The sequence below is a fragment of the Pseudorca crassidens genome, chromosome 3 (assembly GCF_039906515.1).
Source record: "Pseudorca crassidens isolate mPseCra1 chromosome 3, mPseCra1.hap1, whole genome shotgun sequence".
Lineage (NCBI taxonomy): Eukaryota > Metazoa > Chordata > Mammalia > Artiodactyla > Delphinidae > Pseudorca > Pseudorca crassidens.
Window position 1 is genome coordinate 144,067,553 of NC_090298.1, and position 26,027 is coordinate 144,093,579.

Genomic DNA, 26,027 nt, shown 5'->3' on the forward strand with positions numbered 1-26,027 from the left:
TGTTCCGATGAAGCAAGCTGCCATACTGTAAGCTGCCCTACGGAGAAGCCCTCGTGGCAAGAAACTGAGGAAGCTTCCGGCCAACAGCCAGCAAGGAGCTAAATCCTGCCAACAACCGCATGAGTGAGCTTGGAGGCAGATCGACCCTGAGTTGAGCCTTGAAATGACTGCAGCCTCATCGGATAACTTGGTTGCAGCCTTGTGAGAAGCCCTGAGCCAGAGGACCCCAGCTTCTCACAGAGGACACCCACATTCCTGACCCACAGGAACTGTGACATAATAAACCCGTGTTGTTTTCTGAGTCACTAAGTTTGGGGGTCATTTGTTACACAGTGATAGAGAACTAATGCAGCTGATAAGGTAGGTAGGTGGGAGATAATGCAAAATATTTTCGATTTCAGTGGTCAGTCTTAGGGTTTTTAGTAAATTCTCCACATGGAACTTGTGTGTAATTCACCTAAGCTTCTGACTCTGAACCTTTCTGATTCATTAAATCTAGGTAGCATTTGAAGTTGGATGTAAGCTAATGCTAGATTTTCTAACATGGAAGCGGTAGGGGGCAACAGGAGGTTGGAAGGGAGACAGGAACTCACCTTTGCTGACAACCTATGGAGGACCAGGTTCTCAAGATGCTTTTGGTTCCTGGGGAAATATTCCCAGCGTTGACCTAGGCAGCCCTTTCCAGTGAAATTGAAGAAGCTTTGAATCGGCTATGGAAGGGACAACATTCTCCCATTTCTCCTTATTAATAGAACCCCTATATTATTGGGGGGTCCACTCACCCAGTCCATTTCCCAGCCTCCCTGGCTGTAGGGGGAGCCAATAAGCTATAAGCAGAAATCATTGGATGGAGTTTCTGGTAGGTTTTTGTTTGTTTGTTTGTTTTTAAAATTTTTAAATGCTGACTCATCTGAGAGGTGCACACTCTTATACTTCTCTTTCTCCTTGCTGGTGCCTGGAATGGTGGCATGATGGCTGGTGCTCTGGCAGCATTTATGACCATGCAATGACCTTCACAGTGGAAGCCACACTGTAAGTATAGTGGAACTAAAAGATGGAAGGAGCCTTGGCTCCTTGGAGGGAACTGCTAGGGAGCCACCATTCCAGTCCTCAACTGTTTGCAGTTTCCTATGAGTGAAAAATAAATCTTTATCTTGTTTAAGCCACTATTATCTAGGTTTTCTGTTACAGGGAGCTGAAAAACCAGTAAGTGATATACTTGCATTCTAAGTAAGGTATTTAAGCAGGATTTGGGGATTTCACTTTTAAATTGCCAAGATTCCAGACGCTCAGAGAAAGATTTTCCTTTATGCCCCTCTTGGTTAAAAAGTTATTAGTATGCTCTCCAGAGGAGAGGGGGACTAAAATTTCCTGAGCTTTACCCCATGCAGGGTAGTCTACCCATTATTTGTACTTACCTCACAGTGTATTTGTGAGATGGGATTATCATCCCATTTCACAGATGAGGAATTGGAGGCTCAGACAGATTATATCACCATCCAAGGAACACAGCTAGGATTTGAACCTGGAGCTGTCTGACCCCACAGCCCATACTTTTTCTGTTGCTTTCTGACTGTCTCCCAGGTCTAGAACTCTGAGTCCCAGTTCAGGCAGAAGGTGGGGTCAGTCAGACCTTTCTGAGGTCCCTGGATCAGGCTGCCCAGCCCTCACCCAAATCTTCCAACTGCAGCCACCGACTGAAGGCTTCTCCGCTGCAAGGTGACTAAAGCAGACGGCCCAGCTGGTCCTCTCCCTAACTCACTGTCATCCTGTTTACTGACCATCTGGCCCTCACCTCTGTGATTCTCTGACTGTCTCTCCTCAAGGACCCTCTTAAAGGGACCGAGGCCCTCCTTGGTTTCATAAAGGACCTCCATTCCTAAGCAAATATATGCCCAACCTTGACCAGGGCAAGCCTGACAAAGAAAAGGCCAAAACATCAGGGATTTCTGGTAGCAACACAAGTCTATTTCTAACCTCAGATTACAGCATTCAAAAGGATTACCTGTTCTAAGCAAACACACTCCCACTCCAGGGCAGGAATGAGATCAGAGCCACCTGACTCCTTGGCAGGATCCAAATATTCTCCATCGAAACTTGCTTTACCCTGTTCGAAACTCCTCTGTCTATCCCAGGAGAGGCTGGAAATATACTCTTTCTAGGAGCTGTTGGAAAATTAACCCACATTAGGAGAGACCTAGGTGATGCTGAATTGGGGACAGGAAGGTCCATTTGAAAGAAGAAAAAAAAAAAACATGTTCTTTGTAACCAGGACAAGGCTAAACATGCCTTCTCTCCATTGGTCCAAATCTATGCCAGCCTCCCACTGGCATCCGTGGGTGTGCTGAGAACAAGCTATGGATTTCTATAGAGACCGTCACCATGGCACTAGGGGCCTTATTGTGCTATTTCAAGAGGGAAAATAATCAAAAGGTCAAAGGAAGAAAATCTACCATAGAGCTTTTCAAACTACAAATATTTATTAATGCTTTAGTGAGTGCCTGGCACCGCATTTGATGCCGGCCAGAGCAAGATGGGCTGGGAGAGATGACCTGTCTTGCAGCCCCCAGGAGTTAAGCACAAGGCTGGGCACTGCCCATCCGTCATCTGATTTCTTTCTCACGACAACCTCAAAACGGCAACAGTGTAATCCTCATTTTGTCAACTGGGGAAAAAATGAAGTTAAGTAACTTGCCCACGGGCATCTGGGATTTGCAATCAGGACTGTGATACTGGACCAGACCGAATCCCAGCAGAGGGTCCGCTCGTGGGTGGGGGGATTCTGTATGGAAGTACTGCTTGGTCTGTTTACGGAGACATGGGGTGAATTAGGAAGCCGACGGGGGAGGAATCAAGATGGTGGAGGAGTAGTACGTGGAGCTCACCCCCTCCCATGAATACATCAAAAAATACATCTACAGGGCTTCCCTGGTGGCGCAGTGGTTGAGAGTCCGCCTGCCGATGCAGGGGACATGGGTTCGTGCACCGGTCTGGGAGGATCCCACGTGCCGCGGAGCGGCTGGGCCCGTGAGCCATGGCCGCGGAGCCTGCGCGTCCGGAGCCTGTGCTCCGCAACGGGAGAGGCCACAGCAGTGAGAGGCCCGCGTACCGCAAAACAAACAAACAAACAAACAAAAAACATCTACAAGTGGAATGATTCGCACAGAACATCTACTAAACGCTGGCAGAAGACCTCAGAGTTCCAAAAGGGCAAGAAAACCTCCATGTGACTGGGTAGGACAAAAGAAAAAAGGAAAAAAGAGAGAGAGAGAGAGATAGGGAGCCGACAGAGATGCTGAGGCAGCTGGGAAGATCACGGACAGAATCTCATACCTTCTGTTGGCCTGAGGGGTAAGGGAAGAAAACAGTGTTACCAGCTCAGTGGGGACACTGCAGGGGAGAAAGGGACCCTGGGCTTGCAGCTGGGCAGAGAGTGGATGGGAGGGGGGTGGCAAATGGAGAGCCACCAGCACAGGGACGCCTGCTAACCGCACCTGGAGCATGCTCTCCCCCCCCGGGTGATGCCGAGCCCCATCCAAGCAGCTGAGGATGGAAGGGGGATGCTTCATTGCAGAAACTGGCGATTACTGCACTAATCCTGGTGAACCACCACCAAACTCAGTGGCTTACACTAACAAGCATTTTTTTCTTGCTCACGCATCTGAGGACAAACTATGCCCCTGCTGGGGTCGCCTGGGCTGGGCTCCAGGCTCCAGGGTGAGTTGGGTCTGTGCCACTTGCTCCTTATCCCGTGTGGACCAGGAGACATGATTTGCTCATCTCAGATGACAGGCAGACCTCACAAGCACACCGAGACACTCTGCTCACCTCGTGTCCACCCACATCCCATAGGTCAGCGCAAGTCTCTTGACCAAGCCCAACAGTGTTGCCATGGGGAGATAAAGCTACCTGACCGAGGAGCACTGAAAACCCAGGAGGTGAAGGGTACGATGTATAATCCTGTTCTATGGAATGAAGAACTAGAAGCAATATTTTAATCTACCATCTTCCCCAAAGGAAAATAAAAATGTTAATACCAAAAGAGGAACAGAGGCAGATTCAAAACTACCCAGGTCCACCACAGTGGTCTCATGCAATGTTCATTTGGACAAGCTGGAGAAGTTTGCGGGGATGAGAGTATGTTTGCTGGATTCCTTGGGTCAAGATTCAAAAGTCAGTGAGTTGGTAGAGGCCGGAGAGGGGCAGGTCTCTAGCAGAAACGTCAGGACTCTGAACTCAGCAGTGTCCTATTCATGACATTGATGAATGTCATGATGATTAAATTCCGGAAGTTACAAAGTTAGGGGTCACAGCCCAACCTAGGGTCCTGAGATACTCGGAACCCTAAAATGTTGTGAATGGCATGTATGAGAGACTGAATCCAATCACATGCTGTTCACAGGGTAGTTACGGGTCCTGCCCGTTGTGACTCCAAACTTGACCACAGGGATACCAAACTGGGGGTTTTCACTTAATCCTGTGCTTCTTAGTACAGCCCCTCTCTGAGCCTCAGCTGTCTCATCTGCAAATGGAGCTGATAAGGCCTGCGCTGGAGAGATGGGGTGAAGTTTGTGAACAGCACTGTACGGGAATTGGGCCTGGAATCCAGGAGGGGCTCCAGGCACGTGGGTGCCTGCACGCTTTGCCTGAGTAGCGGCAGCAGGTGTGCCTGTCAGCTAGGGGTTCTAGTTGACTCAAAGATGATGCTGTGCTGGGTGTGCCCAGCAGGAAGCCTGAGAGCAAGTGCTCACTATGGCAGGTGAGAAGCCGGCCACAACGCTCCTTAGCCCTCCTCTGCAGTGGCCCATTCGACTTCAGGTATCTTGCTTAGAAGGGGACTTTGATGAAGGCTAGTAGGTCTAGGAAGTGTCCCAGGAAAGGAACAGGAACTCCACATTCTTTCTAAGAAGAAGATCGAAGGAATCAGGGATCTCGAGTGAGGACAGAGTCACGATGCCAAACGTTTGCCAGAGAGGAGTTGAATGGAGTGACTTCTATTTGGGGAATGCTGCAGGCGAGGCTGGATCCAAGGCTGGAGCTGCTGGATACAGATGGCAGGCTGTGGATTGGGGCTCAAAGCAGGGAGGGACTTTGCACCCATCAGAGTGGCCTGAGTTCGGAATGCACGGCCTTATCACAGGGCTTGGGTCAGACGCGTCTTGTTCAAATCCTCGCTTAGCTGCTTACTCCCTGTGTGACCTTGGGCAAACGCTCCATTCCTCTGGCCTCTGCCTGGGTCAGAGTCTTGGTCACATAAAATGCTAAGGAAGGGGTAACAGATGGCAAAGATTCTCTGATTCTGTCTGCCGGTAAGAATCACCTCTTCCTCCGGAACCAGGCGGGAGGCAGAAGCCATATGAGGGGAAATATTGACACCCCCCTTGGGACCGGGGGAGCGTGAGACAATGTGAGGGTCACTGTCTATTGCCCCCTTCCCGGTAGAATGACAGTCTCTCAGGAGAGAGGAAGGATGAGGGCGCTGTTTGACTTTTTGGGCTATCCCCCCAGGACCTAGCACTAGACCTGACATAATGGCGACTTTGATCAACATTGGAAGGAAAGAAAGAAAGAATGTGGGAGGGAAGGAGGGATAAAGGAGAACATTCTATGTGCTCAGCGCTCCTCCCTTACAGAATCTTATCTTCCCAAGAACCTAATAAATTAGGAATTATCATCCCCCATTTTCCAAATAAGTACAAATTGGACTCAGCAAATTGCCTTTTGCAATTTATGAGACCTTGGGCAAGTTACTTAACTTCTCTGTGCCTCAGTTTCCTCATCTGAAAAATGGAGGTAATAATAACGTCATCTAGCTCATAGACGTGCTGTATGAGTACTCTGTGTTAAACCTTGACTAAACCCAGTGTCTGACTGGAAGATTTTTTTTCCTTCCATGCCATTCACCTCTACAAATATTTAAGTGCTTCTGTCACTGTCATCAGTGCCTGATATATAAATTAATTTTCTTTCCCAGGTTGATGGCTGAGCACAATTTTGGTAAGCCACAGCTGTCCACGTAGCTCTAAGGCGGATTATTTTGGAGGATGGTGAACATGTGGCACACAGCAAAGGAGGGAAAATCACTATCATAAAATAGCGTCAAAGCAATAAATGCAGATCATGGGATTCATGAGGACGACAACGCAACAGTGTCCATGAATATTCGATCAGGTCGGCTTCCAGGAGTGTGGTCTGGAATTTGCAAGCAGGCTCTGTGGTTCAGGCTTGCAAGTAAGGCACATGCAGGAATGAAACTGACTCCTGCACCTGGGCAGCCCTCCCAGCTGCAATTTCTGCCTTGCCAACTCGAAGCAGGTGGTGTGTCAACCAAAGGGACCAAGGGCCACCCGCCCAGAGTGCCCCACATGGCCAGCGGCTCCCCTGGCACTGATCTGAGCTGATGCCATTAGCAAGGGCCAAAAGTCACTTGGCCTGCTAGGGAAGAGCTGGGCTAGAGTGAACCGATCTCCAAGCCCCAAGCTGTCCTCCAGCCCCTCTCAGGGACAGGTCTGGGAGCAGGTCAGGTTTCTGGCTGCTGTGGCCTCTCTAAGCACATCCCGTTACACTCCAGCAATGCCTGCCTAAGGCAGGGACACTCAGTTGGGGGAGGTCAGCCTTTGGCTCTGTGGACCCTGGGGTGAGGGCCATTCGACGGGGCCTGGCAGTATCCGCCCCTGCATCCAGGCCTATGGCTGCTACTTGAAGATGCACTACAGGGGGAATGCCTGGTTCGAATCCTAGGTCTGCCACTTTCTAGCTCGAGCGATTCAGCCTCTCTGAGCCTCAGTTTTCTCATCTTTAAGTGTGAGGATATAAAAGTATCCAGCTCTTGCATTTATTAGGAGACACAAGTGATATAAGCCATGCAAAATGTTTTGCATCGTGCGTAGCCCACACTTAGCGCTTAATAAGCCTGAGCTACTTTTATCGTTTCTTCCTATTGCTGCTGTTCAGAGTATGTTCCTAGGAAACAGAGTTCCGCATTGTATTGGCCAAGGTCATCTCTGTTAGACCCAGATGGAACAGTGAGATAGTATAATGTCCAACCTTCTCTTAGAGACTGAGACGGCGGGGGCCCACCAGATAAGCAACTTCCTCCAGGTCACACAGGTAGCTAGCTGGTGGTTGGGCTGAGCCCGAATCCAGGCCTTCTGAGGCTCCTCCTCTGCCTCTTCCTCTCCCCACCCCCCTCTTCACTGCACTCGCCAGCAGACAAAGTGTTTGCACGTGTGTCTGTGCCCATCATGCCAGGCTCCTACGAGCCCAGATCTGAAGCCACGTGCAGAATAAAGGGAAGCAAGGCCATGCAGCCTCCTCTCCTTTGTCTTTGTCCTTCTCTCTTGCAGCGCATTCTGGGAACCTCCTCTGAGCTCTGGGAAGCCCTGACAATTAGCAGCCTTCTGCCGGACTTCTTAATGTCCAAAGGAAATCAGCACAGGCAACTTCTCCAAGATTTCAATTTGCCCTCAAATTTCAGCCCCAAGCCTCAATAACATCTCTGTTCCTCACTCCCTCCATTTCAAAGGAGAGTTGGAGAGACACACCTGCCTTTGGCTTCTTTTTGTGAAAGTTAAAGCAAATGCCCAGGGCACAGGTCTTTTCTCTTCACAAGGAAGAGGAAAGGAAGAGCGGGCTTTGTAAAAATCATTCCCCAGGCACTGAGATTGCTGCTAAAGCTTGAAGGTCACCTGTGTTGTTATGAATGTTATTTTTTTCCATAAACCTGAACTGAATTGTAGTCCAGACAAAACAATGTCTGCCTCAAAACAAAACAAACCTAAACCTGTAAGCCACGAGATATAGGATGGGGGCAGGGGGAGGGGTGCAAGGAGGCACAGGCTTTGAACCCAGACAGACTTTAGTTTGATTCCCAGCTCTGCCAAGCACTGGCCCCAAGTCCTCGGCCACATCACTGCACATCTCTGGACCTCTGTCTTCTCATCCGAAAAACAGGGACAACACTGTCTACCTCAATGATTCTTTGTCAGAGCCTCTGACCAAAATGAGATGATATATGAAAAGCCCCGGACACAGAAGCACAATCAATAAGAGTTTTCATTAAGTGTGACTGCCACCATGGGTTCATCAATCCCCCAGCAGCATTTAAAGCAGAGTTCCAGGATGGTTCTGCTGCTACGAGGAACCTTGAGAAATCACTGAACCTCTAAACCTCATTTTCCAGATAAGGAGACTGAGGCCCAGAGAGGTAAATTAGAATGGAAGTAGGGGGGCAAAAAGCTGGAAATGTCACAGAAAGTCTGTTCCAGGGCCAGTACTGCTGACTCAAGGGGCTGGAGAGGGACAGACAAGATGATACGGATTTTCGAAACTTATTTACAAAGCCACGCCCACAACCTCGACGCCGGTGACGTCAGTGCCTCAGTCAAGTGCCCCAGTGATCCCACCGCAGGATTTGCAGCGGGGTTCAAGACTGTGGGCGGACTGACTGGTCAGCAGAAGGGGTCCTTTAGGTCAGTTCCCTTGCCGTGAAGTGAAAATAATACCTCCATCTCAGGCTAGTCGTAAAGACAAATACTATACAGAATAAAATAGCTGCTAACTCATCTGAGTGGCAGGCACTGTGCCGACTGCACCCCAAACATTCGCCATTGGTCCCCAACAGCCACAGGAGGCAGGAGTCAGTCATTTCCTCTCATTTGACAGATGGAGAAGCTGAGGCTTGTGGAGATGAAATAACCCACTCAAGGTCACATAGCTTGTGGAGATGAAATAACCCACTCAAGGTCACACAGCTGCTAAGTGGAAGGAAGAGTGGGCCTTGACCACAGTCTGTCTGTCAGATTCCTGATTTCTGTGCTCTTACTCACGGCACTGTTCTGGACACAGCTGGTGGGCCCTCGGTAAGTGGCCACCACAACCAGCAGTGACAGGGGACAGCTCTGCCACCCCAGAAGGAAAGGAAGGCCACTGACACGCAGACCCTTGTACCCAAATTGTTTGGGTCTAGCAGCAGACTGTTACTGAGTCCAAGCTCATATTACTTGCCTCAGGACAGGCCAATAAATCGAGAGACGAGGTGTTGGGGCAGGGAATGTTGACTTTATCTGGAAAGCCAGCAAACAGAGAAGATGATGGACCCGTGTCCCAAAGAACCATCTTTCCTGAGTTAGAATTCAGGCTTCTTTTATGCCAAAAGGGGAGGGGTGTGGCTGATTGTTGCAAACTTCTGGGTGCTGGAATTCTTTGCTCTTACAGCTGTCCATGCAGGTGTGGTCACAATGTTCCTATAAACTTCCAATGAGACAAATGTTATTCTCTGTTCTGCCACTTTTTATCTCTATATGAATGCAAAAATGTTGTTCCTTTAAAGGTCAGAGCCTTGAGAATGGGCTACCTTGTATTTTTCAGGCTATTGGCAACATTCTTAACTTGTAGCAAAAGCAATAGAATGCAAAGGTTAAAGTAAAAGAAACAGATCCAATATGGAGTCAGATTTGTTCTTCCCTACTACAGTCCATCCTTCCTAACACCTCTGAGTGGACTGGCGGGGAGGGACAATGGAAGGACAGGCTTCTTGCCTCCTGTCTTAGTCAGCTAGGGCTGCCACACAAACCACCACAGACTGGGGAGCTCAAACAATAGAAGTTTATTTCCTCACAATTCTACAGGCTAGAAGTCCAAGGTCAAGGTGTCAGCAGGGTTGGTTTCTTCTTGTAGAGGGTCGCCTTCTCCCTGTGCCTTCGAATGGGCTTCCCTCTGTTGTCTCTGTCCTTACTTCCTCTCTTTATACGGCCATCGGTCATATTGGAATGCATTTTAACCTAGTTACCTCCGTAAAGACCCTATCTCCAAATACAGTCACAGTCTGGTACTAGGGGTTTCTTGTCCGTCTCCTCCATTAAAACGTCAGATTCACGAAGACAGAAATTTCAGTTTGTCCCAACTGTATCCCCAGCACTAAAAATGGCACCTGGGTCAGGGGATGGGGCAGTGGAGGGAGGGAGAAATAGTTGGAGCACAGGGGATTCTGAGGTCAGTGAAACTAGTCTATGTGATACATGTCATTAGGCATTTGTTCAAACCCAGAGAATGCACAACACAAAAAGTGAATCCTAGTATAAACTACTGACTTTAGTTAATAATAACGTATCAATATTGGCTCATCAATTGTAACAAATGTACCTCACTAATGCAAGACATTAATAATAGGAGAAATGGGGTTCGAGGGTTTAGAGCAGTCTGTATTTTCCACTCATTTTTCTGTAAACCTAAAACTGCTCAAGAAATAAAGTTTATTAATTAAAAAAAAAGAACAACACATACCTAGCACATCGTAGGTATCCAGTAAATCTGTGCTGATGACTGAAAGAACCATCTGGTCAGCCTGAATTTATGGAGGTTTACTCCACACCTAACATGGTGATGTGAGAAACCTAGATAAGGTAAAAAGCATAGACCCCCCCCCCCAACCCCCCGCCACAAAAGGGATAAAAAACTTGCTGGGAAAACACAAGGTCAATGGTAATTAAATGTTAATTCTAAAGCTCCTGAAACTCCTGTGGGGAGGCTGGGCTGTTGAGCATCTGCAGACAGTTCCTATCCACCTGAGGCTGCGGGAATGCCTTGCCCTCAATAAACTGACTCCCAACCACAGAGGGACAGGAGTGGCGGATTCCCTCAGGATGACAGTTGAGGGGATGAGGCACATGATTTCTCAGGGGCCCCCAGCAGGATGGAGCCCAGTTGCCCAGGGAGGGAAGCTGTTCGTTATACACACTCAATGGTTTTCCTCCCTTCCCTATGTCACATGACCACTCCCTCACCAAGCTTAGTGGGGTTGCCTCCTACCTAAACTACTTGCTCCAAATCCTGGTCTCAGTGTCTGATTCTGGGGACCCAAACTAAGACACTGTCCGCTGCAAAACACGGTACAGGGAAGGCACTCCATAACTGGCAACTGCACTTATCACTAGTACAATTAACAACAATAAAAACAAGAATCATGATGATGAATAACTAAGGCCCAAGAGGGGAGGTCTCTTGCCCAAGTTCACTCGCAGTGGGTAGAGGGCAGAGGGGGATCCTGATCTAGGTCTGTGTGACACCAGTGCCCGTGAAGTCCCACGCTCCCACATACCTACTCACTCTGGCCAATGAATGCAGAATCTGCACCCTGCTGCAGATTCCAGGGCTCCCAGGAAGCTGCTATTGGAGGTCAGATGAGAAGGACACTGGAGGAATGCCAGAGAGCTTCCTGGAGGAGGTGCCACTGGAACCTCCATGGAAAAGCACAGATTCTGGAGTCAAGCTCAAATCTGTTATTGGATTCTGTGGCCCTGGGCAAGTCATTTTACTCTGGGTCTCAGTAGTCTTATTAGAAAATGGGAATATGGGGCCCTCCTCACAAGATGTTTATGAAATTTAAGAGGACAGATTTTAGTCTGAGACAGCTCTGGGCTGGGGTCTGAGTACTGTCATGTGCAAGCTTAGAGAAGATTTTTAATCTCTCTAAGCCACAGTTCTTTCATCTGTAAAATGGAAATAATAACAGTACCTACCAAATAGAATTGTCATGAGAATTAAATAGGATAGCACACGGGAATTGTTTTGCACCGCTCATGAGATACAATGAATGGTCACTAAATATTTTGATACTTTTTTTTTTTTTTTTGCAGTTGTGGAGCACAGGCTCCGCTGCGCAGGCTCAGCGGCCATGGCTCACGGGCCCAGCCGCTCCGCGGCATGTGGGATCTTCCCGGACCGGGGCACGAATCCGCGTCCCCTGCATCGGCAGGCGGGCTCTCAACCACTGCGCCGCCAGGGAAGCCCCTGAAGACTTATTTTTAATATCATGCTTTTCTAATGTTTGAATGTATTCCATTCATAGGAACAACAACAACAAAATCTGCCCGCTCTAAACTATGAGATCAGGCATGTAAAACGCCAGCACAGGTGTCTGCTCACGTGGTGTTCTTTCCACCACTTTCGGTTTCTGCATCTGCAGAAGCGGGTGTGCTGACGTTTGCTTTCAGGGGCGGCCGCAAGGCTCACGTAAGACAAAATGTACCAGGTTGAGGGCAACCCACATCTCAGTGTGCCGTGGTCACTCGTCAGGGACAGGTGGAGGCACCCCAGAGATGCTCCTGGTGTGTTTGAGGGCAGGGCCTCGGCTTGTGCAGAGGGAGAGCAGAAGCAGGAGATGGGCGGCAGGGGCTTGTGCTCGGGGACCATGGAGCCTGCAGCTGTCAGAGGCAAAGTGAGGGGAGGCTCCAGGATGGACCCCTGGAAAAACAGTCCAGTGGGCAGCCTGCCAGAACCCACTGAAGGAACAAAGGACATAGGCTCATTCAACACAGAGCAGAGGGTTCCGCACGGAGGAGGGCCCGGCTGGTGACCACGTGGACCCGAGAGCCCGCACTTGCCAGCTTCAGCAAAGCAGGTCCAACGGTTTGGGAAAACGTTTTTTTCCTAAATAGCTAACAACAAAAACCTAACATAGGGATACTTACCACTGACTCCTAGGCATACATCTTACATATATATTTTCCTATTTCATGCTCACACCACCCAAGAGCATAGGAAGCATCATGTTACAGGTGGAGAAAAAGGTTCAGAGAGAAGTGAGATCTTCACAATTCCAGGTCGGACATTCAGTCACCGACCTGCTTGGGGAACAGTTGCCCCAAATCCCTTCTGCTACTGGCTACTCTTCTGCTGAAGATCAGGTATCTCCCCCCACTTTCCAGACCAGGAATGCTTCTGAAAGACACACCCAGAGTTTGAATAGCCACATCCTTCTCTGGGAAAGAAGAGTCGGGAGCCTCACTGCTAAGATCAATTTTGCTTCCCATGGCAGTGAACCTGACTTTGCTGGGTCCCTGTGAGACAGGGCTGCCAGGTACCGTACAGGACACCCTGCTAAATGTCCCCTGCAAAATGTCCATACTTATACTAAAAAATTATTTGTTGTTTATCTGAAATTCAAATGGAATTGGGTGTCCAATATTTCGATTTGCCAAATTCGGCAATCTTACCGTCAGAGCAAAGAGGAGATTCGCTCTTCCCTCTGTCCCGAGGAGCAAGCCTCGATCGGGAGAGAGTTTGCATCTGTTTCATTGGAGGCCTTGCTCACTTACCAAGGGAGCTTGGAGGCTGCAGCGAGGCCGAAGTGGTCACTGCCCCTGACACTTAGCCTGTTTGGAGGGATTTTTCTGGAAGCTGTTGAGCACAGGGACCATGGAGGAGAAAGGGTTGAGAGCAGAACGCAAAAGCTAATGGAGACCCTCTCTGGCACAGGTGTCTTCCAAGACCCTACTTCACATCGGTAAAAGTTTGTTCTTTCTTTCTTTTAAAATACTTTATTTTTCTAGGGCAGTTTTAGGTTTATAACAACATTGAGAAGGAGGTGGAGAGATTTCCCATATACCCCCTGCCTCCACACATGAGTATCTCCCCCATTATTAGCATCACTCACCGGAGTGGTACATTTGTCATCAAGATAAACCTACATGACACATCATAATCCCCCAAAGTCCGTAGTTTACATTACGGTTCACTCTTGGTGTTGTACATGAGATGGGTCTGGACAGATGTATGATGACATGCATCTGTCATTATAACATCCTACACAGTATTTTCACTACCCTAAAAATTCTCCGTGCTGCACTTATTCATCACTCCCTTCCCCCAACCTCCGGCAACCACTTTTTTTTTTTTGGGTGGGGGCGCTGTGTTGGGTCTTCGTTGCTGCGTGCGGGCTTTCTCTAGATGCAGACAGCGGGGGCTACTCTTCGTTGTGCAGGCTTCTTATTGTGGTGGCTTCTCTTGTTGCAGAGCATGGCCTCTAAGCACGCAGGTTTCAGTAGCTGTGCCTCGCGGGCTCTAGAGAGCAGGCTCAGTAGTTGTGGCGCATGGACTTACTTGCTCCGTGACATGTGGGATCTTCCCGGACCGGGGCTCAAACCCTTGTCCCCAGCATTGGCAGGCGGATTCTTAACCACTGAACCACCAGGGAAGTCCCAACCACTTTTTATTGTCCCCGTAGTTTTGCCTTTTCCAGAATGTCATACACTGGGAATCATACAGCATGTAGCTTTTTCAGATTGGCTTCTTTCACTCAGTAATATGCATTTAAGGCTTCTCCGTGTCTTTTCATGGCTTGATAGCTCCTTTCTTTTTAGGGATGAACAATATTCCATTGTCTGGATGTAACACAGTTTATTTATCCATTCACCTATTGAAGGGCATCTTGGTTGCTCCCAAGTTTTGGTAATTATAAATAAAGCTGCTATAAACATCTGTGTGCAGATTTTTGTGTGGACGTAAGTTTTCAACTCCTTCGGGTAAATACCAAGGGCTGTAACTGCTGGATTGTATGGGAAGAGTTTTGTAGGAAATTACCAAACTGACTTACAAAGTGGCTGTACCATTTTGCATTCCCACCAGCAACATATGAGAGTTCCTGCTGCTTCACATCCTCTCTCCAGCATTTGGTGTTGTCTGTGTTTGAATTTTCGCCATTCTAACTGGTGTGTAGGGGTATCTCACTGTTGTTTTAATTTGCCTTTTCCTGGTGACTTAGGATGTAGAGCATCTTTTCATATGCTCATCTGTATCTTCATATGCTCTGAGTATCTTCTTTGCTGAGGTGTGGGTTTGGCCCATTTTTTAATCAGGTTGTGTGTTTTCTTACTATTGAATTTTAAGAGTTCTTTGTATATTGGGGATAACAGTCCTTTATCAGATGTGTGTTTTGCAAATATTTTCTCCCAGTCTGTGGCTTGTCCTCTAACTCTCTTGATACAGTCTTTTGCAGAGCAAAGTTTTTCATTTTAGCGGTGAAGTCCAGGTTATCAATTATGTCTTTGATGGTCATGTCTTTGGTGTTGTATCTGAAGAAGCATCGCCATCTCCAAGTTCATCGAGGTTTTCTCCTCTATTATCTTCTAGGAGGTTTATAGCTTTGTGTTTTACATTTAGGTCTATGACCCATTTTGAGGTAATTTTTGTGAAGGGTGTAAGGTCTGTGTCTAGATTCCTTTTTTGGTATGCGGAAGTCCAGTTTCCAGCACCATTTGTTGAGAAGACTATTTTGCTCTATTGTTTGCCTTTTGACCTTTTTCAAAGATCAGTAGACTCTATTTATGTGGGTCTATTTCTGGGCTCTCTGTTCTGTTCCATTGATCCATCTGTCTATTCTTTTGCCATTACCACACTGTCTTGATTACTTTGCAGCTTTCTGGTAAGTCTTGAAGTTGGGTAATGTCAATCCTCTTTTTTTTTTTTTTTTTTTTCCCCTTCAATATTGTGTTGGTTATTCTGGGTCTTTTGTCTCTCCATATTAACTTCAGAATCAGTTTGCTGATATCCACAAAATAACTTGCTGGGATTTTGATAGGGATTGCGTTCAATCTATAGATCAAGTTGGGAAGAACTAACATTTTGACAATTTTGAGTGTTCCTATCCACAAACATGTTTTTAGTTTTTTTTCTTTATTTTGTTCATCAGAGTTTTGTAGTTTTCATCATATAGATCTTGAATATACTTTGTTAGATTTATACCTAAGTGTTTAATTTTTGGGGGTGCTCATGTAAATGATACTGTGTTTTTAACTTGAAATTTTATTTGTTCATTGTTAATATAGAGGAAAGTAATTGACTTTTATACATTAACCTTGTGTCCTGCAACATGTTATACTTGCTTATTAGCTCCAGAATGGGTGCTCTTTCTTAAAGAGAGACCACAAATTGTATAGGCTCCAGGGTCCACCAAACCTGGATTGGGTCCTGGCTGAGAAGGCAGGCCTCCTTAGTTTGGGAGACCAGTGGTTAATGGTGTTTATTGAGCATCTTCTACAAGCCCAGCCAAGAGCACACTTAACCCCGGGCGAGACCTCACTCTGGACATTCTACAAAGGAGTAAACAGGGTGCTGGAGTAACTCCCTCAACATCACATAGCTGGGAAGTGGCAGAGAAAGGATTTGAACCTAGTTTGAGTTTCCTCCTGGCTATGAGGGCAGTGCTCAGGGCTGTGTTGTCCCCAGGGACTTGTGGGAAGGAGAGAGTTTATACCCTGAGGGTCCCTGCTGGTCCAAGCACTGCAGGAAGGGGCTGACCCCTCAGGGAGGGGTAGGGCCCTAGTCAGGGCCAGAGCAGGAGGTGGTTCTAGAAGCAGAAATGAAAGTTACAGAATTATGCTCAACAACTAAAAATATCATCAAGTACCAATTTTGTGCCAGCCACTGTTGCTAAGAGACTTCATTTAACCCTCACAGCAGGCCTGTGGGGTCAGTTTGATCATGAGCTGAGTTTTGCAGATGAGAGAACCAAGTCCCAAAGAGATACTGTGGATGCCCAAGAGCAGCCCCTGGGTAAACAGAACTGGGACTGGAGGTCAGGTCTTCTGACAGAACGGAGGAGGCTGGAGAGTCAGGAGGGAAAAAGTACTGGGCTGCTGTTGGTTTCTGGTGGCTGCTGTAACAAACGGCCACAAACATAGTGGCTAAAACAATGTAAATGTATTACCTGACAGTTGGGGTGTCACTTCTGCAAGCTTTAGGGGAGTGTACATTCCCTTGTCTTTTCCAGTTTGTAAAGGTCACCTACATCCCTTGGCTTATGGCCTCTTCCTACATCTCCAAAGCCAACAGTATAGCATCTTCCAGTCTCTCTCTCTGACTTTCACTTTCTGCCTCCTTCTCCCATATTTTAAGGACCCTTGTAATTAATTGCGCCCACCCCCGATAATGCAGGATCGCCTCCCCATCTCAAGATCCTTAATTTCATCATACCTGTGAAGTCCCTTTCGCCGTGTAAGGCAACATATTCACAAGTTTTGGGAATTAGGACATGGGCATCTTTGCAGGGGGCGTTGTTCTGGCTACCACAACTTCCTCGGCTGGAGCTGAAGGTGGGTGTGGGGCTGGGTTAGTGTGCGAAGGGAAGCCATGGTGTGCCAAGGGAAGCCATGAGCTTGGGCCATGGGATCAAGGGATGTTCCTCCCTGAGAGGTCTCTGACCAAAACTCTGAAGAGAGTATATGCCATCTTCCAAGGGAGGGGTGATTCCTGCCCACTGAACCACACCAGGGGCCACATGGCAGGGCACAGTCCCTCTCAGGGGTGTCATCCAGGTCTGTATCACTGGAGAGGAATAGAGAAGAGCTCAGACAGGGCAGAGGGAGTGGTCTGGTGGTTCATGTCTTGTCATGTTTGAATAGTGTGACCTTTTGACCTAGAAGTTCCATTCATCTGAGTTTTTCCTACCAATAGATTCACCCATTTGTGAAGTGACGTGTACAAACTTAATTTTTGCAAGATAATTTGTAAATTGGGGACAACGTAAATGTCCATCAATAAGGGACTACCTTGGTGGTTTAAGATTCCATACAGTGGAATCCTCTGCTGGCCTAAAAAAGGTGAAGATGCTCTTTACACACTGTCATGAAAAAAATCTCTCAGACAAAAATAAGGTACTTGATATTGCATGCTACAATTAGTGCAAAAATGGGCAAAGGGAAAATATAAATACACATGGTACTTACATGTCACAAAACATCTCTGGAGGAATATATAGGGAACTGATAGCACTGGCCACCTCCAGGGAGAAGTGGGTGCCTGAGAGATAGAGTGGAAAGGAAATTTCATGATTTACCTATGTGCCCTTTAAAAATTCTGAACCATATGAGTGTATTACCTATCAATAAATAAAAAATTAAAGAATTATTTTTAAAATCCTATGCAATCACATGCTCACAGAATTACTTGATAGTCTGAGTTGGAAAAAACTTCAGCTCTTTGACCCAAACTGATGTTCTTGAGCATAAGCTCCTATCCATGGCCCCCCTTTAAGGGCCAGGGTGAGCATGATACCCAGGTCACTTCCTGTCACCATTCCTTCCTTCTACATATAGTGACAGCCAGGCTAAGCGTGTGCTAGTTTCCCAGTATGCTTTGCTAGCTTTCCTCCAGACCTCTGCACACAATGGTTCCCTATCTAGAGCACCCCTTCCAGCAACAATATCCATGTTCCTCCTCTTCCTGAGCACACAGCTGGATTACATTTCCCAGCAGCCATTGCAGTTGGCTATGGCCAAGAGACTGAGTTCAGACCAATGGAATGTGAGTGGAGTACGTTGCTATGTCCAGGCTCAGCCTATTAAAACGTCCCATGAACAGTGCTGCCCCACTTCCCCATCCACTCTCCGAAGAGAGGAGACTCCAAAGACCTAGAGGAGAGCCCAGACATAAGGAACCCGAGACCCTGAGTGACTGTGTGAAGCAAAGTCCCACCAACTTTTTGGACTGTGACAGGAACAGGAAATAGACTTGTATTAGCTTAAGCCACTGAGATTTGGGGTTGTTACAGTAATTGGCCTACCTTGACTAATATTCTAAATAACTTTGATTCATTCTTCAGGTGTTGGCTTAAATGTTACTTTGTCTTTTGAGCTGACTTCCTGTTTGCCCTATGTGCCTGGAGGTGGGACAGAAAGGTGGCTGGATACAACCCCGGGGTGTGCCTGGGGTGTGCCTGGGGCTTGGCCTGGATTAAGGCCAGAAGAGGGCAGATAGGCATTCACACTTAATATCACACTTGGTTGTAATATCTTGGGGCCTATAGCCAAGTAAGTTTAACTGGTATTTATAGCAAGAGGGATTTAGGGTTCCCCCGCAAGAGACCATGAGTCCAGTGACTGTGGTTCAATCACTCTATCAGGTTCCTTTCCTAAGAAAGCGGCAACATCCTTTCCGGTGTGGTTATGAAGGCCACATCTATTCTGTAAGAATGGGCCTTTTTTGAGACTTGTTTTATGTTGATGGTTATAATTAATCAATCATTAATTAACTTATTTGTTCACCTAACTTTTATTGAGCTCTTTTTCTGCAACAGTGCCCTGGGCTGGGCACTGAGATTATAGAGGCTAACACCCAGCTGTTGCCCTCATGGGGCTTACAGTCTAAATGGGGGACCAGGTCCAAATATAATGCAGTGGGCTGAGGGCTAAGATGGGAGGGGGATCTTTCTATATGAGGCTGTGGAGCCTAGAGGAAGGGCCCTGAAATTTAGCTGAGGGGTCTGATCTGCAACCTTCAGGAAGAGTAGGAGTTAGCCTGGAGAGGATAAGGGAGGAGGGAACAGCATTTGGAAAGATGGAAAAGTGAAGGAATGTAGGTTTGGTGGACTAACTTTACTTGAGGTTAAGTCTGCAAATACTAACAATGCACAATCAACCTAACGATAGCCCACATTCCTTGACTTCCTGCTGTGTGCGAGGCATTGAGCCAGCTATTAGTTAATCTTCTCAAGAACTCTATGAAGTTGGCATTAATGTTCTCTCCATTTCATGGATGTGTTAACGCTATGGACTGAAATCTTGTCCCCTCTAAATTCATACGTTGAAGCCCTTACCCCCAACTGACTGTATTGGGAGATAGAGTTCTTAGGAGGTAATTAAGTTTAAATGAGGTCATAGGGTGGGATTCTTATTCAATAGGACTGGTGGCCTTTTTAAAAGAGGAAGAGAGAGAGATCTTTCTAGCTCTCCATGTGCATGCAACAAGGAACAGTTATGTGAGAACACAGTGAGAAGGCAGCCACCTACAAGCCAGGAAGAGAGCTCTTGCCAGAAGCTGAACCCTGCTGCACCTTGATCTTGAAATTTCCAGCCTCCAGAACTGTGAGAAATATATTTGTATTGTTTACACTACCCAGTCTGTGGTATTTGTTACGGCAGCCCGAGCTAACTAATACAATTAACGTTATTTTTATTTTCATGACCGTCATCATCATTATTGGTTTAGTTGACATTTCTTTTTTTTCCTTCCACTTTTATTGAGATATAATCGACATATAGCACTGAATAAGTTAAAGGTACACAGCATAATGATTTGAATTACATACATCATGAAATGATTACCACAATAAGTTGAGTGAACACCCATCATCTCATATAGATACAAAATTAAACAAATAGAAAAAAAATTTTTTTCCTTGTGATGAGAACTCTTAGGATTTACAACTTTCATGTATAACATACCGCAGTGTTAATTCTATATATCATGTTGTATATTACATTCCTAGTATTTATATATCTTATAACTGGAAGTTGGTATCTTTTGACTGCCTTCATCCAATTCCCCCTCCCCTCATTCCCCACCTCTGGTACCCATGAATCTGATCTGTTTTTCTATGAGTCTGTTTGTTTGTTTTGAAGTATAATTGAGATACAACACTAGGTTAGTTCCTGTTACACAGCATAGCGATTTGATATTTCTACACATTTCAAAATGATCGCCATGATAAGTCTAGTTACCATCTGTCACCATACAAAGATATTACATAATTATTGACTATATTCCCCACACTGTACATTTTATACCCGTGACTCATTTATTTTGCAAATGGAAAGTTTCTGCTTCTTAATCTCCCTCAGCTATGTCTCTCCTTCTCCCACCCCTCTCTTCTGACAATTTGTTTTTTCCTGTATCTATGACTCTTTTCCTGTTTTGTTTGTTTGTTCATTGTTTTGTTTGTTAGATTCCATATGTAAGTGAAAATCAGATCATATTTGTCTTTCTGTGTCTGACTTATTTCACTTAGCATAATACCCTCAGGTCTAACCATGTTGTCTCAAATGGCAAGATTTCATTCTGTTTTATGGCTGAGTAATATTCCAGTGTGTGTGTGTGTGTGTGTGTGTATAGATATAGATATACTTTATCCATTCATCTGTTGATGGACACTTAGGTTGCTTCCATATCTTGGCTATTAAAAATAATGCTGCAATGAACATAGGGGTGCATATATCTTTTCTAAGTAGTGTTTTCCTTTTCTTCAAATAACTATGCAGAAGTGGAATTGCTGGATGATATAGTAGTTCTATTTTTAATTTTTTGAGGAATCACCATACTGTTTTCAGTGGCTGCACCAATTTACACTCCCACCAACAGTGCACAAGTGTTCCCTTTTCTCCACGTCCTCTCCAACACTTATTGTTTATTGTCTTTTTGATAATAGCCATTCTGACAGATGTGAGGCTATTCTGCCATTCTGCCCATTTTTTAATTGGCTTGTTCATTTTTTCTGATGTTAAGTTGTATGCATTCTTTGCATATTTTAGATATTAATCCCTTATCAGACATATCATTTGCAAATATCTTCTCCCTTTCAGTAAGCAGCCTTTTCATTTTGTTAATAGTTTCCTTCACTGTACAAAAGTTTTTTAGTTTGATGTAGTCTCTTTTGTTTATTTTTGCTTTTGTTTCCCTTGCCTGAGGAGACATATCCAAAAAAATATTGCTAAGATCAATGTCAAAGAGCTTATATACTGCCTATGTTTTCTTCTAGAAGTTTTATGGTTTCAGGTCTTACATTTCAGTCTTTAATGCACTTTGAATTTATTTTTGTATATGGTGTGAAAAAGCAGATGACATGATACTATATGTAGAAAGTCCTAAAGACATCACCCCAAAATTATTAGAACTCATCAACGAATTTGGTAAAGTCTCAGGGTTCACAAGTAATGTACAGAAATCTTTTGCATTTCTATACACTAACAACGAACTATCAGAAAGAGAAATTAAGAAAACAATCCCATTTACAATCACATCAAAAAGAATAAAACATTTAGGCATAAATCTAACTAAGGAGGTAAAAGACCCATATTTAGAAAACTGTATAACATTGATTAAAGAAATTGAAGATAACACAAACAGATGGGAAGATATATCATGTTCATGGATTGGAAGAGCTAATATTGTTAAACTGACCATAGGCCCCAAGGCAATCTACAGATTCAATGCAATTCCTATCAAAATACCAGAACAGAACTAGGACAAATAATTCTAAAGTTTGTATGGAAACACAAAAGACCCCAAATAGCCAAAAAAATCTTGAGAAAGAAGAACAAAGCTGGAGGTATTACACTCCCTGACTTCAAACTATATTCTAAAGCCACAGTAATCAAAACAGTATGGTACTGGCACAAAAAAAAGACACATAGATCAGTGAAACAGAATAGAGAGCCCAGAAATAAACCCACACTTATATGGGCAATAAATCTACAACAAAGGAGGCAAAAAATACACAATGGGGGAAAGACAGCCTCATTAATAAATGGCGTTGAGAAAACTGGGCAGCTACATGCAGAAGAAACAAACTGGACTAGTAGACATTTTTTGACCACCCAACATACATCTTGCTCCTTCCCTGCTCCAGGAGTAGCTGATTCAGGTATCCATTCAATTGTTTGTCTGTGCTGCCCTGGGTGCTGGGGGACTCTGGCCTCCCACCTGCAACTCAAGTGGTGTGTCTGATTGGGTCAATGTCCTTCTAACTCTGGCACAGTGATTTGATCAGTCTCTTTTTTGGTCTTTTCCTGGTTCCTCCTCATTTCCCAGTCTCTGCATGTAGGAGAACCCAGGACTCAGTCTATGCATCTCTTTGATTCTCGAAGTACACCCCTTGCCCAGGTGATCACAGCCAAATTCATGGATTTAAATTCCATTTCAGTGGTTCTCAACTCTGTCTGCACAATGGAATCACTAGGGAGGTTTTAAAATTCTCAATGCCTGGCTATGGCCCACCAAACTCTGAGGATTCAGCATCATAGTTTTTAAAGCTCCCCACATGAATCCATTGAAGTTGGGTTGGGAACCACTGCTGCAGGCAGGAGATGAAGCAGGGGAACCAGCTAAATGCCTGGCAAGACCTGGAGATTATGGGCACTTTGATGAGGGTGGCAGTGGATGTAATATGAAGTGGTGGATTCTGGATATATATATATATATATTTTTTTAATATTTATTTATTTATTTAATTTATTTGGTTGCACCAGATCTTAGTTGCAGCTCACGGGCTCCTTAGTTGTGGCATGTGAACTCTTAGTTGCGGCATGCATGTGGGATCTAGTTCCCTGACCAGGAAATGAACCTGGGCCCCCTGCATTGGAAGTGCAGAGTCTTAACCACTGCGCCACCAGGGAAGTCCCTATTCTGGATATATTTTGAAGGTAGAGTGAACAGGACCTTTTAAAGAATTGGAGATGCGATGTGAGACTAAGAGACGAATCAAGGACAATGCCAAGCTTCTGGCATGAGGACTGTAAGGATAGAAAACCCACTCACTGAGACAGAGGACACTACGGGCACAGCAGGTTTGGGGAGGGGTCAGGAATTCGACTGAGGCCAGGTTAAGTCGGGAGATGATTATTATGATTATTAGGCATCCAAATGGAGACCTGGAGTTAGAAGTTAACTCAAACGTGGACATCCAGGGAGAGTTTTAAGTCAGAGATAAGGATTTGGCATATAGACCCAGGGCTCTCAACCCCAGGTGTACATTGGAATCATGTGGATTTCAGGGGAGCTTTTAAAGATCCTGATTCCCAGGCCCCATCTCCACACAACTGTATCAGAACCTCTGGGGATGGGACCCGGGCATCTGTATGTATGTATGCATGTATGTATGTATGCATTTATTTATTTATGGCTGTGTTGGGTCTTCGTTGCTGTGCATGGGCTTTCTCTAGTTGTAGCGAGCAGGGGCTACTCTTCGCTGCAGTGCACAGGCTTCTCACTGCGGTGGCTTCTCTTGTTGTGGAGCATGGGCTCTAGGCGTGTGGGCTTCAGTAGTTGTGGCACACGGGCTCAGTAGTTGTGGCTTCCAGGCTCTAGAGCGCAGGCTCAGTAGCTGCGGCGCACAGGCTTAGTTGCTCCACGGCATGTGGGATCTTCCCAGACCAGGGCTCAGACCTGAGTCCCTTGCATTGGCAGGCGGATTCTTAACCACTGTGCCACCAGGGAAGTCCAGCATCTGTATTTTTAAAGGTCTGCAGGTGATTCTAATGTGCAGCCAAGATTGAAAATTTCTGTTTTGAAATTAGATCATGTCATTTCTCTGCTCAAACCCTCTATGGAATTCCTATTTTACTCAAAGTAGAAGCCAAAGTTCTCACCACAGGCCTCAAGGGCTGTACCACCCGCTGTTCCCCTTACCTCCCTAACCTCACTCCTCTACCCTCCTCCTCACTTTAGTCACTTGGTTTCCTTGTTCCTCAAAAATATCAAGCATTTCCTGCCTCAGGGCCTTTGCACAGGCTGCCTGCACTGCCTGGAATACTCTTCCCCCAGATGCCCTCATGGCTCACTCCCTTACCTTCTTTGGTCTCTGCTTAGACGCCCCCCTACTTAACATTGCAACGTCCCTGACTTGTGCTCTCCATCTCCCTGCTCTACTTTATTTTTCTCCATATTTTTCTCTACTTATCACATCTCAAAATACTGTGTATTTTACTTTCTTCCTTGTTTTTGTCTATATCCTCCTTCTAGAATATAAGTCCATTTTTGGAACTTTTGTTCATCACTATGCTGCATGTAGTAGGCTCTTAAATATATGTTGAAAAGAGGAATAAGTTAATCCAGTCTTCAGCCAAAAAGAGCTACAGGAACTGATTTGGAAATGGGCATGTATTAAAAAGAATGAAATAATGCCATTTGCAGCAACATGGATGGACCTAGCGATTATCATAATAAGCAAAATAAGTCAGAAAGAGAAAGACAAATACCATATGATATCACTTACATGTGGAATCTAAAATATGATACAAATCAACATTTCTACGAAACAAAAACAGACTCACAGATATAGAAAACAGACTTGTGGTTGCCAAGAGGTGGGGTACGAGGGAGAGAAGGATTGGGAGTTTGGGATTAGCAGATGCAAACTATTATATATAGCACAGGGAATTATATTCAATACCCTGTAGTAAACCATGATGGAAAATAATACGAAAAAGAACGTATATATGTATAACTGAGTCACTTTGCTGTACAGCAGAAATTAACACAACATTGTAAATCAACTATACTTCGATAAAATTTTTTTAAAAAGAAATGGGCATGTGACCCAACTTGGGCCAATGAGATGCAAGGGAGGTGGATTGGGGTCTTCTAGAATAGCCACAGGAAGAGACGGTATGTGGATGTGAAGGCTGCAACTGTCTCACCCATTGTCACCTTGTGTGGTGAAGGGATCTAGATGGAGGTCAAGGCCATTGCACCAGTAGGGTAGAGTTGAATGAAGGGTAGGTTCTAGGTTTGGACAATCCCTAAATTTACTGTTTCCTTGTTTAAGCCAGTCTAAGGTTTGTTGTTGTTGTTGTTGTTCATTTTTATTTTTAAGATTCCTAACTGTATGAGAGATAGTTGTGGTATTTTTAAAACAAATTAAAACAAATTATTAGAGAAACACACCTCAAAACCAGATTGAGGTATCACCTCATACCTGTCAGAAAGGCTATCATCAAAAAGTCTGCAAATAACAAATACTGGAAGGATGTGGAGAAAAGGGAGCCCTCAAACACTGTTGGTGGGAATGTAAATTGGTGCAGCCACTATGGAGAACAGTATGGAGGTTCCTTAAAAACTAAAAATAGAACTACCATATGACCCAGCAATCCCACTCTTAGGTACATATCCCAAAAAAATGAAAACACTAATTCGAAAAGAAACATGGACCCCAACGTTTGTAGCAGCACTATTCCCAATAGCCAAGACATGGAAGCGACCTAAATGTCCATTGACAGATGAATGGATAAAGAAGATGCACTATATATATACAATGGAATACTACTCAGCCATAGAAAAGAATGAAATAATCCCATTTGCAGCAACATGGATGGACCTCGAGAATATTAAGCTTAGTGAAATAAGTCAGAGAAAGACAAAAAATATATGATATCACTTATATGTGGAATCTAAAAAATAATACAAGTGAATGTATATACAAAACAGAAACAAACTCACAAAGAAAACAAACCTGTGGTTACCAAAGGGGAGAGGAAGAGGGACAAATATGGACTATGGGATTAACAGATACAAAGTAAAAAAAATTAAAAATAAATTTTTAAAAATTAAAAAAAGACAAATTAGTTTCCAAGTACAACTTAAATTTTTCTCAAGACATTTAAAGCCTTCATTCCTGGGCCCGAGACTCAACAAGAACAGCAGGTCTGGAAGCCAAGAGGCCCAGGAGTGAGTCCCAGCTCTGCCATGAGCTAGCCAGC

The 26,027-nt window shown here is 45.3% G+C and overlaps 1 long non-coding RNA gene across 2 annotated transcripts in view; it reads right to left on the reverse strand.

The window, feature by feature from the left end:
- LOC137222095 (uncharacterized) overlaps positions 1–26,027 on the reverse strand; it is a 192,913-nt gene that overhangs the window by 70,922 nt on the left and 95,964 nt on the right. The gene's annotated exons all lie outside the window — the stretch shown is intronic.